Genomic DNA, 21,437 nt, shown 5'->3' on the forward strand with positions numbered 1-21,437 from the left:
AGTCAGGAAAAAACGCATACACACTTTTTGGCCAACCAAGCAAGCTTGCAAAGGAAATCTGCACTACAATGAAGTCTCACTTTCCCCTGGTCAAAAGGGCCATCTGAAAAAAGTGTAAAATCCATAAAGGCACGACAGGCCATGGAGAACTGGGAGCCTTCTTATGCTGATGGGCGGGATGTAAATTGCCAACAGCCACTCTGGAGAAGTGTATGGTGTTTCCTGAAACATCTAAAAAACAAAGCAACAGAGCCTAGGGCACTTCCACTTATGGTCCTATAGTTTAGGGAAATTAAAATCAAAAAGACACAGCCACCCCAAAGTTTGGGATGGCTCTGTTTACAAGAACCTCATATACGGTACAAGTTCAATATCGCAGAAAGTGAAAAATGGATAAAGAAGTTGTGGTACTTACGTACAATGCAATATCACTCAGCAATGAAATCTATGTCATCAGGCCCGTAGCAGCATAATGAGTGGATTAAGTACGATGAATCTAACTGAAATAAGTCACACAGAAAAAGAAACATCATAAGATATCACTAATACACGGAATGTAAACTTGGCTACACAGGAACTGAATTCCAAAACAGAACAGGGTCTCAAATTTAGAAAACCAACTTATGCTTGCTTAAGGGGAAAGGTGAGTTGGGGTGCTGCATAAAACCAGAGATTGAAATGAGCACAGATAAAGTTCTATAAGCCAAATATGGAATAGACAAGAGCTACTCCTTGCTCAACGAAATGGACTCAACACCCCATATTCAACGCCTAGGAATATACCTGACTAGTAAGAATCATAAAAGCTATGGATTTATATATCTCTGTAAGAGAATCAAGAGTGTGTACAGCGGCATTAAAGCAGTGAAAATCAGCTAAATCCCATATTAAAAATAAATTTCTTAAACAAAACACAATGACAGTGAAATAGAGAGCAATACTTAAGTAATTCATTCAAGGCTTCTGATGCAACCTGCATTTACCATATCTACACCCAGAGCTGGGTGACACATAAGGCTGGACACTTGGGGCTCATAAGATTGGTGAGGTTCGGTGAGCAAATGCAGACCCTTTGAAGTCATATTGCATGGTACCCATTCCATGGGTCTCAACTCTCCAGGTTTAAGGGATTCTTCCTTCAGCTAAAACATGCATGTGGAACCCAGAGTATGATCCACCGTGTGATCGAGAAACGTGTTCAAATGTGTCTCACTTTTCGTTCCCTGGTACTCGGGTGCAACATTCCAGACGCTTTACTAACACTCTCCTCACTTGGAGAGTGAGTGCCTTTAACCTCCTGTTTGGCCCAGTTTGCAATTTCTGCGGAAGATGAACAGGAATAGGGAGAACCAATGAGAGACTAGCTGGAGGTGTCTGGACGGGCAAATTTAACTCTCATTTCCCACAGGGAAGAGGAATAAACCAAAGGCTCAGCATGCCGTGCCGGAACCAGATTAGGGCCTGAAGCAATCCTGCGGTGTTGTGGCCAGCTCACAAGAAAGCGAGTTGAAGAAAGGAGCTCAGGGGCACTGTAATTCACAAACCTGCAGATTTATAAATGACAGCTATTGTCCGAAAATATACTGAAGTAGGGCTGCCAAGAGGACTTGAATGCGGGGCAGAATTGCAGGAAACCGATTTCAGGAGGAATCGGAATTGGATTGCATTTAAAACACAGGAAAAGAGGCAGAACGTCGACAATGATGCACTTGGCCAAAAAGGGCGTATGCGTTTTTTCCTGAATATATTCAGGAAAAAACGCATACGCCCTTTTTGGCCAACCAAGCAAGCTTGCAAAGGAAATCTGCACTACAATGAAGTCTCACTTCCCCCCGGTCAAAAGGGCCATCTGAAAAAAGTGTAAAATCCAGAAAGGCAGGACAGGCCATGGAGAACTGGGAGCCTTGTTATGCTGATGGGCGGGATGTAAATTGCCAACAGACACTCTGGAGAAGTGTATGGTGTTTCCTGAAACATCTAAAAAACAAAGCAACAGAGCCTAGGGCACTTCCACTTATGGTCCTATAGCTTAGGGAAATTAAAATCAAAAAGACACAGCCACCCCAAAATTTGGGACGGCTCTTTTTACAGGAATCTCTTCTGCGGCACAAGTTAAATATCCCAGAGAGCAAATAATGGATAAAGAAGTTGCGGTACTTATGTACAACAGAATACCACTCAGCAATGAAATCTATGTCACCAGGCCCGTACCAGCATAATGAGTGGATTGAGGCACGATGATTCTAAGTGAAATAAGTCACACAGAAAAAGAAACATCATAAGGTATCACTAATACACGGAATGTGAACTTGGCTACACATGAACTGAATTACAAAACAGAACAGGGTCTCAAATTTAGAAAACCAACTTATGCTTGCTTAAGGGGGAAGGTGAGTTGGGGTGCTGCATAAAAGCAGAGTTTGAAATTAGCACAGATACCGTTCCATAAGCCAAATATGTAATAGACAAGACCTACCCCTTGCTCAACGAAATGGATTCAACAATGAGGTATCACCTCACACCTGGTAGAATAGGCATCATAGAAAATCTACAAACAAAAAATGCTGGAAAGGGTGTGGAGAAAAGGAACCCTCTTCCACTATTGTTGGGAATATAAATTGATACAGTCATTATGGAGAACAATATGGAATTTCTTAAGAAACTAACAATAGAATTACCATATGATACAGCAATCCCAGTACTGGACATATACCCAGACAAAACCATAAATCAAAAAGAGTCATTCACCGCAATGTTCATTGCATCACTATTTACAATATCGAGGTAATGGAAGCAACCTAAATGCCCACAGACAGACGAATGCATAAAGCTGTGGTACATATATAAAATGGAATATTACTAAGCCATGAAAAGGAATGAAATTGGGTCATTTGTAGAGACGTCGATGGATCTAGAGACTGTCATACAGAGTGAAGTAAGTCAGAAAGAGAAAAACAAATCTTGTATATTCATGCATATATGTGGAACCTAGAAAAACTGTACAGATTAACCATTTTGCAAGGCATAAATAGAGCAACAGATGTAGACAACAAACGTATGGACAACAAGGGGGGAAAGCTGTTGGGGGGGTGGTGGTGGGAGGAGTTGAGAGACTGGGATTGGCATGTATACATTTATATGTATAAAATAGATAACCAATAAGAACCTGCTGTATAAAAATATAAAATAAAATTCAAAATTAAAAAGAAATAAAATTTAAAAAATAAAACAGAAAAAACAATTATTCCCTGCACATACATGTATTTATATGAATAAATTATTTCCATGCTTATATCTGTAAATACAAAAAAGAGGAATAAAATCTACCTTGAACCAAAAACGAAAAAGAGAAAAAAACACAGAACCCACCAGTTACACAGAGGAAAACCGTATCAGGGCACTTGCTCCAGTTGTAAACAATTCTGAAGTTGGTCAGTGGTGGGGAATCGTCTCCCATTCAGCCAGCAGCCCCCACGCAACAAGCGTCCTCATTGCAAAGCTGGGGCACCGTGCCGAGGCATCTGTGAGTAAACGTGAGCTGAGCCCCAGGCCAGTTGCTGCTGAACTATTCCCACCCGTCCCAGGTAAAACACCTGAATATATACAAGGACTTGAAAGCCTAGAGGAAGGGCCATAGAGCCACACGAGTGACAGCATGCCGGCCGACTTGGTGCCTGCAGGCCAGCCAGGATGGTCCTGGCCCTGGGTGCTCTTCTGGAAGATTTCCATTTCCCTGCCTGAGATACCCGTCCTGTCCCTGCCCCCACTGCTTTTTTCCTTCCTCACCTCTGCCCAGGGAGAAATTCCAGCAGCAGGTATGGGTGACACATCCTCTTCTTTAGCAGGTGGCAGCCTGGCAACTGCTGCAGAAAGTCCAGCAGAGCCCCACTCACACTGGGCCACCCACAAAGCCGTGGCCTCTCACTCCCTCCCACCAGCCCAGCCCCGAGACTGCTGACAGGGCAGAGAAAATGGCGTCAGGCACGGCTGCAGGGGCTCTTGCTGCCTGGAGTGGTATTTATATTGATCTCAACCCAGGCACACCTGGGGAGGGCTGGCCGGCACGGTAAGGCTGCCCAGGTCAGCCAATCATCACCCCTCAGGGGCTCACAGTTGCAGAAAATGGAACTTGCTGAACCGGCCAGGTCCAAGGAACAGGTGTGGGCTCCTGAGAGTCAGGATAGACAAGGGGCTGCAGCTTTGGCTTGTTTTCTAATCATTTTATCTGGCCCATGAGTGGGAGACAACTTCAAGAAAACCCTCTCCTAATGAGAGGAACCCAGGAGTCAGGGAGAGGAGGGGTGGGTGGTGGTTGGAGACAGAGGCCTGGTGCCCCGGGTGCAGTGGAAGTCTCTGGAAGACCAGGTGGAGGGAGGCCTCACGGAGTGATGCCCAGGGTCACAGACCTGTCGCAGCTGCTGTTTGTTAGTTCAAGTCCTGCTCTGAGGTGCTCTGTGTCAGCTCTGAGCGACAGGTGAGCTGGGGGTGCTCTGCAATGAGGGCTATGTGCACGGTTCCTGTGTGCCCAGCCCTGCCACGGTACCTGCAAGGGTAGCTCTGTATCCTGGGAGGGGCCTGACCACGAGAGCCCCGTGGGCTGGGGTGGGGGTGGGGTACCTGCCCAGGTGAGCTCCATATTCTGGGATTGGTCTGACCACGAGAGCCCCATGGGCTGCTGGGGACCTGGTAAAGGATGTCAGGACAGTCAGTGAAGCCACCGAGGATATACCTCCAGTTGCTCCTAATTCCTACACCCTGCTGGTCATTCTACCAACCACCAGGACATGGTATTCTGTATTAGTCTTCAATGATGCCTTCTTTTGTATTCCATTAGTCCCAGAGTCACAAGAAATTTTGGCTTGTGAGTGGCAGGACTCAACATACAACTAAAACAATACTTCCGGGCCGTCTGGCCCCAAGGGTGCAAAAATTCCCACACCGTCTTTGGGGAAAGCTTAGCTAAAGACCTAAAAGTTCTACCTCTGGAAAAGGAAACCCTCCTTCAATATGCAGATGACATTCTGATCGCCAGCCCTACTAAGGAGGCCTCTGAACTACCAAGCCAATAAAGGATAGAAGTTGTCCAAGAAAAAGCTCAAATATCACAGACTGCAGTGACCTGCCTGGGCTTCATTCTCACAGAAGGTCGGAGAAGCCCATCCCAGGAAAGGGAAGAAACCATTTTCAGCCTTACCCCTTTCTAAAACTAGAAGACAGCTTAGGGGTTCCTGGGGAGGCCAGGGTTTGCTGCTTCTGGATCCCTAACTACAGTCTACTAGCTGGGCCTCTATATGAAACACTGAAAGGAAAAGATGATGATCCTTTTGAATAGAATCCAGAAGTGGCCTTTCAAGAATGGAAAGAGCAGTCAATTCAGACCCTTGCCCTGGAACTCCCTAATTTAGCTAAACCCTTTGACCTTTACATTCCCGGTGAAAGGTGAATCGCCATTGGAGAATTAGTGCAAAAACTGGGACCACTTGAAATGGAACAATGCAAGAATGCCATCCAGGTAGGATAAACTACGGTCACCAAGGGGCTTGGCCCACTGCCACATCTGGCCAAGATACTGGCGGTATCTAAAAACCTGGAAATCAGCAGCCCAAAAGGCCACCTCCCTCCTAAGGGAAAAGGACCCCACGTGGTGATCCTAACCACCAACCATGCCCTGAAGTTGCAGGGTTCGCTCCGTGGGCACACCGACCTCGCGTGAGGAGGCCCTCCAACTCCAACATCCAGAGAGATAACCGGGGGCAACAGGGCACCATGACGACTCGTGTGAACATCACTTGACCTGGAGTTTCTCTCATAAAACAACAAGAGTGTGTCCCAAAAGAGTAGACTACTGCTTGCAGGACTTACTGCACCCAGAGGGGAGCTAATAATCTTGGCGGGGGAACCGTATATCACACTGTCACCATAGAAAAGCCTACAGACACCGTGATGATGGTGGCCAATAAGACCGGCTGGACTCCTGTTTACTTCAAAAGGCTGTTGACTCAGTAGCCATCATGGTCCTTGATCACCACTGACCCTGGACTGTCTGGGAGTTGAGCGGGCAGGGCTCTGACACCTGGTGCTGTTTGTACGTTAATTCAGGGGCCTAATTGAAGAAAGCGCAGACTACTGGTCAGAGCATCTAGGCTGGCAGAAACGGTCAGCCTAAGGTGGCCGAACAAATGTGGGGCGGGGTGAAACCGGCCCCCACAGCGTCTCTGCACATCTCTTTCCTGGACCCTTAAAGGTCATTAGAATCTATAACACTTCCAATGCTGGTGCTCAGGTGGACGAGCAGGGAGGCAGGGGTCCTGGGGACAATCAACGTCACCGGGAGGCTGCTGGGGAGAAGCTCTGACCCTCGCCCCAGGGTATGAGGGCTCCCAACTCAGCACTCAGCAGTTACAGAAGAAGGGTCTGCACCCTCAGCACTCCAAGAATGAGGAACGGGACAAAAGACAGAGGAGGGGTTTGTCCCCAGCAAAGCCCATTAAAAATCCCTGGGAGATAAAAATAGAATCTGGGCAATAAAGTCAAGTCTAACCTTTTTTATCCTTTGTGCTTTGTCTAATTTCACGTGCTCCTAGGGTCCCGCATGCAGAGGTTCCACACCCGGCACTTCAGACCAGATTTCCTAGTGCAGAATGGCTGGGTCGACACCTCAGCTCCTGGGGCCCAGTGCAGACTCCACGATATAGAGCCTGAGCTACAGCCAACCCGGCCCTCGAGAGCTCCGCCGCCTCCCTCCCTCCCACTGACTCTGACAGGATCTCTACACAGCAGCCCAGCCCACAGCCCACGGGGTAGTGCATGCTCTCACCTCTCCATTCTCTGATCAAAATATAAAGTTTCCTTTGCTTGTGAACCAAACTCAGTCTCGATCTGTTGGCCCCAATGACACTGGGCAGGGGGACACTTGTTGGGGTCCACTCTGGAGGATCAGTAACAGAAATTGAGACTATTGTAACCTCAATGAACAGATGTGTGAGCCAAACTGTAGTTAACATAGAACAGTGTATAAGGCTCGGGTAAAATAAGATGTTTCTAACACTTCCATTTGATATTTCCATCACTTTATTATAAGCAAGTTCAGTGAAAAGGTTTGTCTTATTTGTCAGGTCAATATTAGAGAAATGAAGTGATTTCTTTCCAAGGATGTACATCTAATAATCTTGGTTAAACCTTCAATCTTGTTTTAAATGCTTTTCCATTGAAAATGATACCTCTCTTTCAGCTCCCCCATTTCTGAGAAGTATAAAATCTTATAATTTATTATTACCAAAGGGGAAAGGTGGGAGGAGGGATAAATTAACAGTTTGGGATTAACACATACACACTGCTATGTATAAAATAGATCATCAACAAGGAACTACTGTATAGCACAGGGAACTACACTCAACATTGTGCAATAACCTATAAGGGGAAATAATCTGAAAAAGAATAGATATTTTTATTGACATCATCTATCAATGATAGTTAAAGTGTAGCCTAAGGGAAGCTGGTGGTGAGTGCTTCTGACCCTGAAGACTTCAATCATCTAAAGTTTGGACTCTGCCTACTTCCCAAGGCCCTTAATGAACATATGTGTAGCCGTAGCTTAAAAACTTCCCCAGTTTGGGTTTCGGGGAGACACTGATTTTGAAAAAGCCCTGGTGTTCTCCTTACATGAATGGAACTCTTCCTACTGCTAAAACATGTCTGTCACACCCAGAGGATGGTATACCATCTGATCGGGAAGAGTTTGGAAAAGGCATCTCATCTCCACATCTCCTGGTGCTCGGGTTCACCCCTCCAGCGTCTTTACTAACAGTCTCCCCACTTGGAGATGTCAGCACTGTCAACATCCTGTTGCGTACAGTTTGGAATTTGTCCAGAGGATGAAGCGGAAGGATGAGGAACAATGAGAGACAAGTCCTAGGTGTTCAGACAGGCACATGTCACTCTAATTTCCAATCAGGAAGACGAATTGACCAAAGGCTAGGGTTGCCCATGGAAACAGTATAGGGTTTGAGGAAATCCTGCTGCTTTGTGGCCAGTTCCCATAAACACAAGTTGAACAATGGAACTCAGGGGCAGTAAAATTCACAAAACTGCAGAGTTGAAAATATCCATCACTGAAAAATGTCTTGAGGAAAGTCAGAGAAAAGGACTTGTAAGCAAGGGAGAATGGCAGGAAAGGGATTTGAGGAGGTAGAAAGGACTCGCCATTAAGCACAAGAAAAGGAGCTGAACATTGCCAACATTGCAGTTGGCCAAAAAGGGTGTATGTGTTTTTTTCTGTATATATTCAAGAAAAGGGCATACACTTTTTTAGCCAACCAAACAGGTGGGCACTGGAAGTCAATACTACAAAAGATATCACTTCGCATCAGTCAGAAGAGCCATCCTCATAAAGCATAAACAACAGAAATGCAGGACAGGGCAACGAGAAGAGGGAGCCCTGTGAGACTTATAGTGGAAATGTATATTGCCAACGGCCATTCTGGAGAAGTGTATTGTGTTTACTAAAGCATCTAAAAAATGAGCTACAGAGCATAGGGCACTTGCACTCATGGGCGTATATCTTGGGAAAAACAAAAATCGAGAGGACACAGGCACCCCAATGTTTACCCCCTCTCTGTTTAAAAGATCCTCGACTAGGATATAACTTAAATGTCTCTGGAGGGAAAAAATGGATAGAGATGTGGTACTTAGGTAGAGTGGAATATTATTCAGCCTGGAAATCAATGAAATATGGCCAGTTGTAACAACTCCGGAGGAGTTACGTATGATCATTCTAAGTGACAGAATTCAAAAAGAAAAAGACACATATCATAAGATATCACTTAAAGGTGGAATCCAAAATGGCTACACATGAACTAAATTACAAAACAAAAACATAGTCAAATATGTAGAAAACACGCATAAGGCTGCTAAACGGGAAAGGTGGGGAGGGGTGAGGCATCATCCAGGAGGTTGAAATCAGCAAAGATACCATTCCAAATACCAAACTGAGAATCAACAAGGCCTACACGGTAGCTAAAAGAACTGCACTCAGCACACTCAAGTCACCGGAAAAGAATATATACGACTGGTAAGAATCTGAAAAAGAATTTATTGATGTCTCTCTGTACGTGAATCAAGTGGATGTACAGCAGCAAGAAACAGAGCTTTGAAAATCAGCTGTAACCAATATAGTAATAAATTGAAAAAAATAAACGACAGAGAGACAGAGAAAACCTCTTACAACTTTTCCTCAGGGATGGTGATGCAACATGGATTGAACACATCAGGACCCACAGCAGGATGAGACATAAGGCTGGAAACTGTTTGCGCTAAGAGAAATGTGAGGTTGGGTGAGGAAATGCACACCCTTTAAAGTAATACTACCTGGTACCCATTCAATGGGTCCCAAATCTGCAGGTTCAAGGGATCTTCCTATAGCTAAAACATGCATGGAAAACCCAGAGGACTGTACACCATGTGATCGGGAGATGTGTCTAAAATGCACCTCATTTATCCTCTCCTGGTGCTCCTGTTCACCATTCCAGCCACGCTACTTAGAATCTCCCCACTTGGAGAATCAGCACATTTAAACTTCTGTTTCACACATTTTGCAAATTGTGAGGAGGATGAACGGGAAGAGGGGGAACCAATGAGAAAATAGTTGTAGGGGTTTGGACGGGCACATATCACTCTAATTTCCCATTAAGAATAAGAATTAAAGAAAGGCTCAGCCTGCCTCGCCGGAGCCAAAATAGGGCCTGAAGCAATCCTGTGGGTTTGAGGCCAGCTCACAAAAGAACAACTTAAAAAATGGAGCTCAGGGTCACTGCAATTCACAAACCTGCAGAGTTATAAATGAAAACTAACGTCCAAAAATATGTTGAGGTAAGACAAAGAAGAGGATCTGAATGCAAGACAGAATTGCAAGAAACAGATTTCAAGAGATAGATTGGACTCGTCTTTAACGCACATGAAAAGCGGCAGAATTTCGACAATGATGCAGTTGGCCCAAAAGGGCGTATGCGTTTTTTCCTGATTATATCCAGGAAAAAACGCATACGCACTTTATGGGCAACGAAGCAAGCAAGCAATGCAAATGTGCACAACAAAGAAGTCTCATTTCCCACCGGTCAAAAGGGCCATCCTAAAAAATTGTAAAAACCAGAAATGCAGGACAGGCCATGGAGAACAGGGAGCCTTTATACGCTGATGGGCAGTGTGTGAACTGCCGAGAGCCACTCTGGAGAAGTGTATGGTGGTTCCTAAATCATCTAAAAAACAGAGCTACAGAGCATAGGACACTTCCAATCATGGGAGTATATCTAGGGAAGTCTAAAAATCAACAAGACACAAGCACACCACAGTTTAGGGCTACTCTGTTTACAAGAACCTCAACTTCAGTACACCTTAAATATCCCAGGAAAGAGAACAATGGATAAAGAAGATGTGGTACTTATGTACAATGGAATATCTCTTCACCATGAAATCAATGTAATAAGGCTCGTAGAAGGATAAAGAGTGGATTTAGGTCCGATAATACTACTTGAAATAAGTCAAACAGAAAAAGAAACATATCATAATATATCACTTATAGAAGGAGGGTAAATATGGCTGCACAAGAAATGAATTACAGAACAGAACAGTGTCTCACATTTAGAAAACACACTTATGTCAGCTTAAGGGGAAAGGAGAGGTGGGGTGATGCATAAAACCAGAGTTTGAAATTAGCACAGATACCGTTCAATAAACCAAATAGGTATTAGACAAGATCTACACCTTGCTCAATGAACTGGCCTCAACACACCCTATACACCGCAGAGAAATATATCTGAGTAATAAGAATCTTAAAACCCATGTATTGATATATCTCCATAAGGGAATCAAGTGTGTGCAGAGCGGCACAAACACAGCAGTGAAAATGAGCTAAACCCCATTATAGAAATAAATTTTAAAAACAAAACGCTGAAACAATGAAAGAGAGAAAAATTCTTACAAAATTCGCTCAGGGGCTGTGATGCAACCTGGATTGACCACATATAAACCCACAGCTGGATAAGACATAAGGCTGGACACTTGGGGCTGAGAGGATTGGTGAGCTTTGGTGAGCAACTGCCGAAAGTTTAATGCAATACTTCATGCTACTCAGTCCAAGGGTCCCAACACTCCAGGTTGAAGGGAATCTTCCTACAGCTAAACCATGCTTGGGAAACCCAGCGACTGGTATACCATATGATCGGGAAAGGTTTCTAAAACACACCTCATTTTTCCTCTCCTGGGGCTCCGGATCGACATTCCAGCCGCTTTACTAACAACATCCCCACATGGAGAGTCAATGCCTTTAAGTTCTGGTATCGCACAGTCTGCAGTTAGTGCGGAGGATGAATGGGAATAGGGGGAACCAGTGAGAAACTAGCTGTAGCGGTTTCAATGGGCACATGTCACTCTAATTTCACGTCAGTAAGAAGAATTAACCAAAGGCACAGCAAGGTGCCCCAGAAGAAGAATACAGCTTCAAGGAATCCTGTGGTTATGGGGCAAGATCACAAAAATAAGAGCTGAAAAATGGAGCTAAGGGCCACTGCAATTCAAAAACCTGCAGAGTTATAAAGGCCAACTATTTTCAAAAAATATATTGAGGTAAGGCTAAGAAGAGGCATTGAAAGCAAGGCAGAATTGCAGGAAACCGATTTCAGGAGGTACACTGGAATTGCATTGAAAACATATGAAGAGAGTCAGAACCTCGACAATGATGCACTTGGCCAAAAAGGGCGTATGTGTTTTTTCCTGAATATAGTCAGGAAAAAACGCATACACACTTTTTGGCCAACCAAGCAAGCTTGCAAAGGAAATCTGCACTACAATGAAGTCTCACTTTCCCCTGGTCAAAAGGGCCATCTGAAAAATGTGTAAAATCCTTAAAGGCATGACAGGCCATGGAGAACTGGGAGCCTTCTAATGCTGATGGGCGGGATGTAAATTGCCAACAGCCACTCTGGAGAAGTGTATGGTGTTTCCTGAAACATCTAAAAAACAAAGCAACAGAGCCTAGGGCACTTCCACTTATGGTCCTATAGTTTAGGGAAATTAAAATCAAAAAGACACAGCCACCCCAAAGTTTGGGATGGCTCTGTTTACAAGAACCTCATATACGGTACAAGTTCAATATCGCAGAAAGTGAAAAATGGATAAAGAAGTTGTGGTACTTACGTACAATGCAATATCACTCAGCAATGAAATCTATGTCATCAGGCCCGTAGCAGCATAATGAGTGGATTAAGTACGATGAATCTAACTGAAATAAGTCACACAGAAAAAGAAACATCATAAGATATCACTAATACACGGAATGTAAACTTGGCTACACAGGAACTGAATTCCAAAACAGAACAGGGTCTCAAATTTAGAAAACCAACTTATGCTTGCTTAAGGGGAAAGGTGAGTTGGGGTGCTGCATAAAACCAGAGATTGAAATGAGCACAGATAAAGTTCTATAAGCCAAATATGGAATAGACAAGAGCTACTCCTTGCTCAACGAAATGGACTCAACACCCCATATTCAACGCCTAGGAATATACCAGCCTAGTAAGAATCATAAAAGCTATGGATTTATATATCTCTGTAAGAGAATCAAGAGTGTGTACAGCGGCATTAAAGCAGTGAAAATCAGCTAAATCCCATATTAAAAATAAATTTCTTAAACAAAACACAATGACAGTGAAATAGAGAGCAATACTTAAGTAATTCATTCAAGGCTTCTCATGCAACCTGCATTTACCATATCTACACCCAGAGCTGGGTGACACATAAGGCTGGACACTTGGGGCTCATAAGATTGGTGAGGTTCGGTGAGCAAATGCAGACCCTTTGAAGTCATATTGCATGGTACCCATTCCATGGGTCTCAACTCTCCAGGTTTAAGGGATTCTTCCTTCAGCTAAAACATGCATGTGGAACCCAGAGTATGATCCACCGTGTGATCGAGAAACGTGTTCAAATGTGTCTCACTTTTCGTACCCTGGTACTCGGGTGCAACATTCCAGACGCTTTACTAACACTCTCCCGACTTGGAGAGTCAGCGCCTTTAACCTCCTGTTTGGCCCAGTTTGCAATTTCTGCGGAAGATGAACAGGAATAGGGAGAACCAATGAGAGACTAGCTGGAGGTGTCTGGACGGGCAAATTTAACTCTCATTTCCCACAGGGAAGAGGAATAAACCAAAGGCTCAGCATGCCGTGCCGGAACCAGATTAGGGCCTGAAGCAATCCTGCGGTGTTGTGGCCAGCTCACAAGAAAGCGAGTTGAAGAAAGGAGCTCAGGGGCACTGTAATTCACAAACCTGCAGATTTATAAATGACAGCTATTGTCCGAAAATATACTGAAGTAGGGCTGCCAAGAGGACTTGAATGCGGGGCAGAATTGCAGGAAACCGATTTCAGGAGGAATCGGAATTGGATTGCATTTAAAACACAGGAAAAGAGGCAGAACGTCGACAATGATGCACTTGGCCAAAAAGGGCGTATGCGTTTTTTCCTGAATATATTCAGGAAAAAACGCATACGCCCTTTTTGGCCAACCAAGCAAGCTTGCAAAGGAAATCTGCACTACAATGAAGTCTCACTTCCCCCCGGTCAAAAGGGCCATCTGAAAAAAGTGTAAAATCCAGAAAGGCAGGACAGGCCATGGAGAACTGGGAGCCTTGTTATGCTGATGGGCGGGATGTAAATTGCCAACAGACACTCGGGAGAAGTGTATGGTGTTTCCTGAAACATCTAAAAAACAAAGCAACAGAGCCTAGGGCACTTCCACTTATGGTCCTATAGCTTAGGGAAATTAAAATCAAAAAGACACAGCCACCCCAAAATTTGGGACGGCTCTTTTTACAGGAATCTCTTCTGCGGCACAAGTTAAATATCCCAGAGAGCAAATAATGGATAAAGAAGTTGCGGTACTTATGTACAACAGAATACCACTCAGCAATGAAATCTATGTCACCAGGCCCGTACCAGCATAATGAGTGGATTGAGGCACGATGATTCTAAGTGAAATAAGTCACACAGAAAAAGAAACATCATAAGGTATCACTAATACACGGAATGTGAACTTGGCTACACATGAACTGAATTACAAAACAGAACAGGGTCTCAAATTTAGAAAACCAACTTATGCTTGCTTAAGGGGGAAGGTGAGTTGGGGTGCTGCATAAAAGCAGAGTTTGAAATTAGCACAGATACCGTTCCATAAGCCAAATATGTAATAGACAAGACCTACCCCTTGCTCAACGAAATGGATTCAACAATGAGGTATCACCTCACACCTGGTAGAATAGGCATCATAGAAAATCTACAAACAGAAAATGCTGGAAAGGGTGTGGAGAAAAGGAACCCTCTTCCACTATTGTTGGGAATATAAATTGATACAGTCATTATGGAGAACAATATGGAATTTCTTAAGAAACTAACAATAGAATTACCATATGATACAGCAATCCCAGTACTGGACATATACCCAGACAAAACCATAAATCAAAAAGAGTCATTCACCGCAATGTTCATTGCATCACTATTTACAATATCGAGGTAATGGAAGCAACCTAAATGCCCACAGACAGACGAATGCATAAAGCCGTGGTACATATATAAAATGGAATATTACTAAGCCATGAAAAGGAATGAAATTGGGTCATTTGTAGAGACGTCGATGGATCTAGAGACTGTCATACAGAGTGAAGTAAGTCAGAAAGAGAAAAACAAATCTTGTATATTCATGCATATATGTGGAACCTAGAAAAACTGTACAGATTAACCATTTTGCAAGGCATAAATAGAGCAACAGATGTAGACAACAAACGTATGGACAACAAGGGGGGAAAGCTGTTGGGGGGGTGGTGGGGGGAGGAGTTGAGAGACTGGGATTGGCATGTATACATTTATATGTATAAAATAGATAACCAATAAGAACCTGCTGTATAAAAATATAAAATAAAATTCAAAATTAAAAAGAAATAAAATTTAAAAAATAAAACAGAAAAAACAATTATTCCCTGCACATACATGTATTTATATGAATAAATTATTTCCATGCTTATATCTGTAAATACAAAAAAGAGGAATAAAATCTACCTTGAACCAAAAACGAAAAAGAGAAAAAAACACAGAACCCACCAGTTACACAGAGGAAAACCGTATCAGGGCACTTGCTCCAGTTGTAAACAATTCTGAAGTTGGTCAGTGGTGGGGAATCGTCTCCCATTCAGCCAGCAGCCCCCACGCAACAAGCGTCCTCATTGCAAAGCTGGGGCACCGTGCTGAGGCATCTGTGAGTAAACGTGAGCTGAGCCCCAGGCCAGTTGCTGCTGAACTATTCCCACCCATCCCAGGTAAAACACCTGAATATATACAAGGACTTGAAAGCCTAGAGGAAGGGCCATAGAGCCACACGAGTGACAGCATGCCGGCCGACTTGGTGCCTGCAGGCCAGCCAGGATGGTCCTGGCCCTGGGTGCTCTTCTGGAAGATTTCCATTGCCCTGCCTGAGATACCCGTCCTGTCCCTGCCCCCACTGCTTTTTTCCTTCCTCACCTCTGCCCAGGGAGAAATTCCAGCAGCAGGTATGGGTGACACATCCTCTTCTTTAGCAGGTGGCAGCCTGGCAACTGCTGCAGAAAGTCCAGCAGAGCCCCACTCACACTGGGCCACCCACAAAGCCGTGGCCTCTCACTCCCTCCCACCAGCCCAGCCCCGAGACTGCTGACAGGGCAGAGAAAATGGCGTCAGGCACGGCTGCAGGGGCTCTTGCTGCCTGGAGTGGTATTTATATTGATCTCAACCCAGGCACACCTGGGGAGGGCTGGCCGGCACGGTAAGGCTGCCCAGGTCAGCCAATCATCACCCCTCAGGGGCTCACAGTTGCAGAAAATGGAACTTGCTGAACCGGCCAGGTCCAAGGAACAGGTGTGGGCTCCTGAGAGTCAGGATAGACAAGGGGCTGCAGCTTTGGCTTGTTTTCTAATCATTTTATCTGGCCCATGAGTGGGAGACAACTTCAAGAAAACCCTCTCCTAATGAGAGGAACCCAGGAGTCAGGGAGAGGAGGGGTGGGTGGTGGTTGGAGACAGAGGCCTGGTGCCCCGGGTGCAGTGGAAGTCTCTGGAAGACCAGGTGGAGGGAGGCCTCACGGAGTGATGCCCAGGGTCACAGACCTGTCGCAGCTGCTGTTTGTTAGTTCAAGTCCTGCTCTGAGGTGCTCTGTGTCAGCTCTGAGCGACAGGTGAGCTGGGGGTGCTCTGCAATGAGGGCTATGTGCACGGTTCCTGTGTGCCCAGCCCTGCCACGGTACCCGCAAGGGTAGCTCTGTATCCTGGGAGGGGCCTGACCACGAGAGCCCCGTGGGCTGGGGTGGGGGTGGGGTACCTGCCCAGGTGAGCTCCATATTCTGGGATTGGTCTGACCACGAGAGCCCCATGGGCTGCTGGGGACCTGGTAAAGGATGTCAGGACAGTCAGTGAAGCCACCGAGGATATACCTCCAGTTGCTCCTAATTCCTACACCCTGCTGGTCATTCTACCAACCACCAGGACATGGTATTCTGTATTAGTCTTCAATGATGCCTTCTTTTGTATTCCATTAGTCCCAGAGTCACAAGAAATTTTGGCTTGTGAGTGGCAGGACTCAACATACAACTAAAACAATACTTCCGGGCCGTCTGGCCCCAAGGGTGCAAAAATTCCCACACCATCTTTGGGGAAAGCTTAGCTAAAGACCTAAAAGTTCTACCTCTGGAAAAGGAAACCCTCCTTCAATATGCAGACGACATTCTGATCGCCAGCCCTACTAAGGAGGCCTCTGAACTACCAAGCCAATAAAGGATAGAAGTTGTCCAAGAAAAAGCTCAAATATCACAGACTGCGGTGACCTGCCTGGGCTTCATTCTCACAGAAGGTCAGAGAAGCCCATCCCAGGAAAGGGAAGAAACCATTTTCAGCCTTACCCCTTTCTAAAACTAGAAGACAGCTTAGGGGTTCCTGGGGAGGCCAGGGTTTGCTGCTTCTGGATCCCTAACTACAGTCTACTAGCTGGGCCTCTATATGAAACACTGAAAGGAAAAGATGATGATCCTTTTGAATAGAATCCAGAAGTGGCCTTTCAAGAATGGAAAGAGCAGTCAATTCAGACCCTTGCCCTGGAACTCCCTAATTTAGCTAAACCCTTTGACCTTTACATTCCCGGTGAAAGGTGAATCGCCATTGGAGAATTAGTGCAAAAACTGGGACCACTTGAAATGGAACAATGCAAGAATGCCATCCAGGTAGGATAAACTACGGTCACCAAGGGGCTTGGCCCACTGCCACATCTGGCCAAGATACTGGCGGTATCTAAAAACCTGGAAATCAGCAGCCCAAAAGGCCACCTCCCTCCTAAGGGAAAAGGACCCCACGTGGTGATCCTAACCACCAACCATGCCCTGAAGTTGCAGGGTTCGCTCCGTGGGCACACCGACCTCGAGTGAGGAGGCCCTCCAACTCCAACATCCAGAGAGATAACCGGGGGCAACAGGGCACCATGACGACTCGTGTGAACATCACTTGACCTGGAGTTTCTCTCATAAAACAACAAGAGTGTGTCCCAAAAGAGTAGACTACTGCTTGCAGGACTTACTGCACCCAGAGGGGAGCTAATAATCTTGGCGGGGGAACAGTATACCACACTGTCACCATAGAAAAGCCTACAGACACCGTGATGATGGTGGCCAATAAGACCGGCTGGACTCCTGTTTACTTCAAAAGGCTGTTGACTCAGTAGCCATCATGGTCCTTGATCACCACTGACCCTGGACTGTCTGGGAGTTGAGCGGGCAGGGCTCTGACACCTGGTGCTGTTTGTACGTTAATTCAGGGGCCTAATTGAAGAAAGCGCAGACTACTGGTCAGAGCATCTAGGCTGGCAGAAACGGTCAGCCTAAGGTGGCCGAACAAATGTGGGGCGGGGTGAAACCGGCCCCCACAGCGTCTCTGCACATCTCTTTCCTGGACCCTTAAAGGTCATTAGAATCTATAACACTTCCAATGCTGGTGCTCAGGTGGACGAGCAGGGAGGCAGGGGTCCTGGGGACAATCAACGTCACCGGGAGGCTGCTGGGGAGAAGCTCTGACCCTCGCCCCAGGGTATGAGGGCTCCCAACTCAGCACTCAGCAGTTACAGAAGAAGGGTCTGCACCCTCAGCACTCCAAGAATGAGGAACGGGACAAAAGGCAGAGGAGGGGTTTGTCCCCAGCAAAGCCCATTAAAAATCCCTGGGAGATAAAAATAGAATCTGGGCAATAAAGTCAAGTCTAACCTTTTTTATCCTTTGTGCTTTGTCTAATTTCACGTGCTCCTAGGGTCCCGCAGGCAGAGGTTCCACACCCGGCACTTCAGACCAGATTTCCTAGTGCAGAATGGCTGGGTCGACACCTCAGCTCCTGGGGCCCAGTGCAGACTCCACGATATAGAGCCTGAGCTACAGCCAACCCGGCCCTCGAGAGCTCCGCCGCCTCCCTCCCTCCCACTGACTCTGACAGGATCTCTACACAGCAGCCCAGCCCACAGCCCACGGGGTAGTGCATGCTCTCACCTCTCCATTCTCTGATCAAAATATAAAGTTTCCTTTGCTTGTGAACCAAACTCAGTCTCGATCTGTTGGCCCCAATGACACTGGGCAGGGGGACACTTGTTGGGGTCCACTCTGGAGGATCAGTAACAGAAATTGAGACTATTGTAACCTCAATGAACAGATGTGTGAGCCAAACTGTAGTTAACATAGAACAGTGTATAAGGCTCGGGTAAAATAAGATGTTTCTAACACTTCCATTTGATATTTCCATCACTTTATTATAAGCAAGTTCAGTGAAAAGGTTTGTCTTATTTGTCAGGTCAACATTAGAGAAACGAAGTGATTTCTTTCCAAGGATGTACATCTAATAATCTTGGTTAAACCTTCAATCTTGTTTTAAATGCTTTTCCATTGAAAATGATACCTCTCTTTCAGCTCCCCCATTTCTGAGAAGTATAAAATCTTATAATTTATTATTACCAAAGGGGAAAGGTGGGAGGAGGGATAAATTAACAGTTTGGGATTAACACATACACACTGCTATGTATAAAATAGATCATCAACAAGGAACTACTGTATAGCACAGGGAACTACACTCAACATTGTGCAATAACCTATAAGGGGATATAATCTGAAAAAGAATAGATATTTTTATTGACATCATCTATCAATGATAGTTAAAGTGTAGCCTAAGGGAAGCTGGTGGTGAGTGCTTCTGACCCTGAAGACTTCAATCATCTAAAGTTTGGACTCTGCCTACTTCCCAAGGCCCTTAATGAACATATGTGTAGCCGTAGCTTAAAAACTTCCCCAGTTTGGGTTTCGGGGAGACACTGATTTTGAAAAAGCCCTGGTGTTCTCCTTACATGAATGGAACTCTTCCTACTGCTAAAACATGTCTGTCACACCCAGAGGATGGTATACCGTCTGATCGGGAAGAGTTTGGAAAAGGCATCTCATCTCCTCATCTCCTGGTGCTTGGGTTCACCCCTCCAGCGTCTTTACTAACAGTCTCCCCACTTGGAGATGTCAGCACTGTCAACATCCTGTTGCGTACAGTTTGGAATTTGTCCAGAGGATGAAGCGGAAGGATGAGGAACAATGAGAGACAAGTCCTAGGTGTTCAGACAGGCACATGTCACTCTAATTTCCAATCAGGAAGACGAATTGACCAAAGGCTAGGGTTGCCCATGGAAACAGTATAGGGCTTGAGGAAATCCTGCTGCTTTGTGGCCAGTTCCCATAAACACAAGTTGAACAATGGAACTCAGGGGCAGTAAAATTCACAAAACTGCAGAGTTGAAAATATCCATCACTGAAAAATGTCTTGAGGAAAGTCAGAGAAAAGGACTTGTAAGCAAGGGAGAATGGCAGGAAAGGGATTTGAGGAGGTAGAAAGGACTCGCCATTAAGCACAAGAAAAGGAGCTGAACATTGCCAACATTGCAGTTGGCCAAAAAGGGTGTATGCGTTTTTTTCTGTATATATTCAAGAAAAGGGCATACACTTTTTTAGCCAACCAAACAGGTGGGCACTGGAAGTCAATACTACAAAAGATATCACTTCGCATCAGTCAGAAGAGCCATCCTCATAAAGCGTAAACAACAGAAATGCAGGACAGGGCAACGAGAAGAGGGAGCCCTGTGAGACTTATAGTGGAAATGTATATTGCCAACGGCCATTCTGGAGAAGTGTATTGTGTTTACTAAAGCATCTAAAAAATGAGCTACAGAGCATAGGGCACTTGCACTCATGGGCGTATATCTTGGGAAAAACAAAAATCGAGAGGACACAGGCACCCCAATGTTTACCCCCTCTCTGTTTAAAAGATCCTCGACTAGGATATAACTTCAATGTCTCTGGAGGGAAAAAATGGATAGAGATGTGGTACTTAGGTAGAGTGGAATATTATTCAGCCTGGAAATCAATGAAATATGGCCAGTTGTAACAACTCCGGAGGAGTTACGTATGATCATTCTAAGTGACAGAATTCAAAAAGAAAAAGACACATATCATAAGATATCACTTAAAGGTGGAATCCAAAATGGCTACACATGAAATAAATTACAAAACAAAAACATAGTCAAATATGTAGAAAACACGCATAAGGCTGCTAAACGGGAAAGGTGGGGAGGGGTGAGGCATCATCCAGGAGGTTGAAATTAGCAAAGATACCATTCCAAATACCAAACTGATAATCAACAAGGCCTACACGGTAGCTAAAAGAACTGCACTCAGCACACTCAAGTCACCGGAAAAGAATATATACGACTGGTAAGAATCTGAAAAAGAATTTATTGATGTCTCTCTGTACGTGAATCAAGTGGATGTACAGCAGCAAGAAACAGAGCTTTGAAAATCAGCTGTAACCAATATAGTAATAAATTGAAAAAAATAAACGACAGAGAGACAGAGAAAACCTCTTACAACTTTTCCTCAGGGACGGTGATGCAACATGGATTGAACACATCTAGACCCACAGCAGGATGAGACATAAGGCTGGAAACTGTTTGCACTAAGAGAAATGTGAGGTTGGGTGAGGAAATGCACACCCTTTAAAGTAATACTACCTGGTACCCATTCAATGGGTCCCAAATCTGCAGGTTCAAGGGATCTTCCTATAGCTAAAACATGCATGGAAAACCCAGAGGACTGTACACCATGTGATCGGGAGATGTGTCTAAAATGCACCTCATTTATCCTCTCCTGGTGCTCCTGTTCACCATTCCAGCCACGCTACTTAGAATCTCCCCACTTGGAGAATCAGCACATTTAAACTTCTGTTTCACACATTTTGCAAATTGTGAGGAGGATGAACGGGAAGAGGGGGAACCAATGAGAGAATAGTTGTAGGGGTTTGGACGGGC

At 45.0% G+C, this 21,437-nt stretch overlaps 1 long non-coding RNA gene across 1 annotated transcript; it reads right to left on the reverse strand.

Annotated features, from left to right (window-relative positions):
- Positions 1-418: 418 nt before the first annotated feature.
- On the reverse strand, positions 419-18,399 carry LOC141277734 (uncharacterized). Its single transcript, XR_012329507.1, has 3 exons — positions 18,316-18,399; positions 6,818-6,928; positions 419-500 (listed from the first exon to the last, which is right to left on the reverse strand). It is a non-coding gene; the product is annotated as an uncharacterized lncRNA (long non-coding RNA).
- Positions 18,400-21,437: the final 3,038 nt, after the last annotated feature.

The sequence above is a fragment of the Tursiops truncatus genome, unplaced genomic scaffold (assembly GCF_011762595.2).
Source record: "Tursiops truncatus isolate mTurTru1 unplaced genomic scaffold, mTurTru1.mat.Y mat_scaffold_238_arrow_ctg1, whole genome shotgun sequence".
Classification (NCBI taxonomy): Eukaryota; Metazoa; Chordata; class Mammalia; order Artiodactyla; family Delphinidae; genus Tursiops; species Tursiops truncatus.